Source organism: Bombus vosnesenskii, unplaced genomic scaffold, assembly GCF_011952255.1.
Source record: "Bombus vosnesenskii isolate JDL3184/JDL3185 unplaced genomic scaffold, Bvos_JDL3184-5_v1.1 scf7180000016159, whole genome shotgun sequence".
In the NCBI taxonomy this organism is placed as follows: domain Eukaryota; kingdom Metazoa; phylum Arthropoda; class Insecta; order Hymenoptera; family Apidae; genus Bombus; species Bombus vosnesenskii.
The window spans coordinates 2,466-6,502 of record NW_022884293.1 but is presented as its reverse complement, the minus strand read 5'-3'; the positions used below and the strand labels follow the sequence as shown (position 1 = coordinate 6,502).

At 41.6% G+C, this 4,037-nt stretch overlaps 1 pseudogene; it reads right to left on the bottom strand.

Annotated features, from left to right (window-relative positions):
* Positions 1-638: 638 nt before the first annotated feature.
* LOC117241578 lies at positions 639-2,688 on the bottom strand (annotated as a pseudogene).
* Between the last annotated feature and the right edge of the window lie 1,349 nt (positions 2,689-4,037).

The following is a 4,037-nucleotide window of genomic DNA, read 5'->3' as shown; positions in this document are numbered from 1 at the left end:
TGGAGCAGTAAGTATTTTATTTCCTTCACATCGTTTCTTCCACTGATTTTTCAAACAATTTGTTTGAAATTATTTATTTTATTTGTTTATTTACCTATCTTAATTTTATTTTTCCAGATCGTGCCTTATAACAAAACGATGGGAGGGTGCCCGCTTGGTTACAATAGCTTGCACATCAGAAGACAATCTCGTGACAATTTACCACAGAATTACGTTATGGTGAGCTTTATTTGCCCATGTGGTCAATTCATCTCGGAATTTGGCCTGCATCGCTACCTTTTATACCATCTGACGGGAAGGACGGGGCGAAGACCAGGCAACCCTCGAACACGTCCATATCTCCAGTTGCTCTCCAGCTTGCAAGCAGAAGCAATTCAGAGGTTTCCCAGGAATACGAATGAAGATGAACAAGAAGAAGAAGAAGAAGAATACTCTCCTGATCGCTAAACTAATTAGACTTGGGAACTACTTTATATGGGAACTACTACTTACTTTACTTGGGAACTGTAAATAGATGTTGTGTATAACAGGCTCATCACACATAAGTTGTATTGTACATTATAGTAAATAAACTTTATACTTCTACTTAAAAGATAGATTCTAAATTTTTCTCTATCCCTTCTATCCCTTCAATTCCAATTTATCATATAATAGGTTATAACTTCTGTCCAGTTTGTTAAAATTTCTTTAACAACTTCTGCGCTTCCTGTTTAGCATCTCGATCATCTTCGTTCTTTGCAGGATAATCAAGGGCCATTTTTAAATATTTCGTAGCTAGCTCTTTTTAATTTAATTTTAAATAGGTTTTTCCCAACATTAATAAATTTTGACTATAGAAATTAGGATCAATTTCCTCTGCAGTTTCAAAATATTTTAGAGCTTCCTCGAATGATGAAGATGGCGGTTCTCCAAATATTACAGATGCAATTTTTCTTTGATACCATGTTAAATCAGAAACTTGATAGCACCAAGTACCAAGCACGTACATAAGTGTTGGTTCTTTTGGATTTAGTTCCATTGCTCTCTGCGACATTAAACATATTCGATACAATTGCTTGACATTGTGTCAGGGAATGGAATATTTATAAGTATATATATATATATATATATATTTGTCGGATCATCACTGGAAATGGGGTTGTGGGCGTCAAATGAATCTTCTCGAGGATTAGCCATTGATATGGTACACACAGGCGTAGCTTATTACAATGATAGAATTATTACAGTCTTAACAATTGATCACGGCGGTTCGGCACTCGCGACACTAGTGACGATGCTCTCGGGCTAAATAACGAATCCGCGGCCAACGGGATGACAACAGAACGTACTCACAAAGTCCAAGTCTGAGAATAATCACTGATCGCGAAAGCGTTACTCTTTGATCGATGAGATCGCGAGCGAGAATGCCTTTTCCGTCCCGATGATGCCACACAGGAAAACTATAACGGGTGTCTAAGGATACGAGATCATCGGATTCGTCGAGAAAAGCCTTCGTTCAGAAAGTAAGGGAAATTGACGTTGCTGCTAATTGGTCAATCTCCATATCGGTGGTTAGAAAAGGATGCCAGCCGCCCTCGAGGGAAAGTTGTTAGTGGGAGACGCCGCTCGTTGAAAAGTATGTCTCCCCTATCTTCCCGTAGTTGGGACAAAGACCGTTTGTCCGTTTGAAGGACTTTAGTTAACTAAACCTTAAGATTTATAACGGGCACTCGGGCTAGCCGAACATGTACTGCGGAGACGCATCGACATCTGGCAATCATCTTACTCGAAGAATAGGGTCTGCACGTGGCGAGCCACGGGACAGAAACCGTTGGAAAGTTTACTGTCGCGTGTCGCCACAAATATTTCTTTTAAGGAGAGCTATAGAATTACTCCATACCTTTGTTAGGCAAAGCGTTCATCCCGTGACCGCGGCTACGTTCGGCGACTGACTGTCGCCTCGAGCCCAAGCTCATTATCACAATTCTCGAACAATTACAATCGGGTTGAATAACTACAATTGTTCAATTACAGCTATAGTAGACTCTAGGTTACAATGTTGCGGGATTATCCAAAATGAATATATATATATATATATATATTCATCTCCGAGATGAAAGAGCACCGGAGCCTTATATATATATATATATATATATATATTAATATATTATCATGAAATATACCAGCATATGTTTCTTAGTATTATATGACTCTTTTATTTGTGCTTTTACTCCTTCATAAAGAGTCTTAGAATTAAGGAGAATCGATGCTCATTTGTGTGCAGCCCAATTATCCTCTTTTATCTCAAGTGCTTCAAGTATTAAATCATAAGCTTCGAAAATTAATTTCTTTCCATCCACTTCACTCATAATTTTAGACAATTTATACATTGCTCTACACAAACGCCATATAATTTCAATATCACCGCTATCCTATAAAAATATTCAATTTTATTATCTACATTTATAAGTGATATACATAATGTCATTACTTTATAATTTATTAGAAGGTCATGTATTTCCTGGTATTGTTCTTGCTCGTATAATGCATCGGCTTTTGCTATTAGAACTTCTTTTGTAGTTATGATTGCTTCGTTGTCACCTCTCTTTTTTGTAAGACCCCAAATACCCATAGCAGTGAACGACGATATGGTACATAATTTTGTTGTTAACATGTACTGATTGCTGCTCTAATAATGAAAACTAATTGAATAATATTGTATAATATATTAAAATTTATAGATCTGTGGCGGCACGGGCCACGGAACTTTTCAACGGCTCCGGATGCAAAGCGCGACGCCGCCAAAGCGCAACACCGACGTGCCCAATGTACCATCGGTATCTTCACACTCTTTCCGCCGAATTCTCGGAAGAGCATACACGTGCCAGCGCTGGCGGCACATCTAATGAATGCACGCTAGTGGGGGATATCGATGGGCTACGAAGGGAAGAATCTGCGCGATCCGAAACAAAAGGGCAGGCAGTGTGCCTTACGCCATTAAATGTGTAACTCCTCGGTACTATTTGCATAGCAACGCGTCGAATGATCTCTCGGTGTCTATCGTTATTTGTTAGTTGTTACCTATTGTCTGTTAAGTGTAATTGTTAGTTGTTAATTGTTAGCTCTGATTGTTGATTAGTTCTAATTAAACTATTGTTCGTTAAAAACACCAAGAGTAGTTCCTTACGCACCCATCACCATACCACCTCAAACTGGTGACCCCGACGTGATTTAACGTGATATTTAGTGAAAGAGGTGACCGTGATAGTGCTATCGTTTTTAACCACCGATTTTGAGTGCACCGCGACGATGGAAAGTAATACACAGGGAACCATAGCCAGCCAGGTGATCAGCATGTCTCCACTGCTGCCCACGAACACGGCGGCATGATTTGCCCTTCTGGAGAGATAATTCGAGGCAGCGCGAATTACGGAAGACACCATTAAGTACGTGACGCTGGCAAAATGCCTCAACGATCAACAGCTCCAGGACGTCGAAGACCTAATGACGAACCCTCCAGACATCGGACGCTACGAGAAATTAAAACATGCGCTCATTCGCAAATTATCCGATACGGACGCGACCCGGATAAAGAAGTTGGTGGAAAGCGAGGAGATGGGAGATAGAAAGCCATCCCAGTTTTACCAACACTTAAAAAAACTCTCCAGCCCCGCCACGCCCGATGATTTTACCCTCACGCTGTGGAGGAACCGATTACCCGCCCGCATCAGGCGTGTCCTCGCGGCAGTCGACGATTCGGACCCAGAAAGGTTATTGCGGCAGGCGGACCTGATCGCTAGAAGAATTCACGGAGGATTTTCAGCGCACCGCCCGGGTAACGGCAGTAATGGACCCACCAGCGCAAAACGCTGGAGTATACGAACCAATGGCCGCCGCAATCAACGTGTTGAGCGAGCAAATATCACAGTTGCAGGCACAGATGAACGCGTTGAGCATGATTAATCATCGTCGACCACGATCACGCTCGCGTTCGCGATACCACCGACGTTCGCGCTCGCGAGATCGGCCACGGCAAGACGGTCTGTGTTTCTATCATG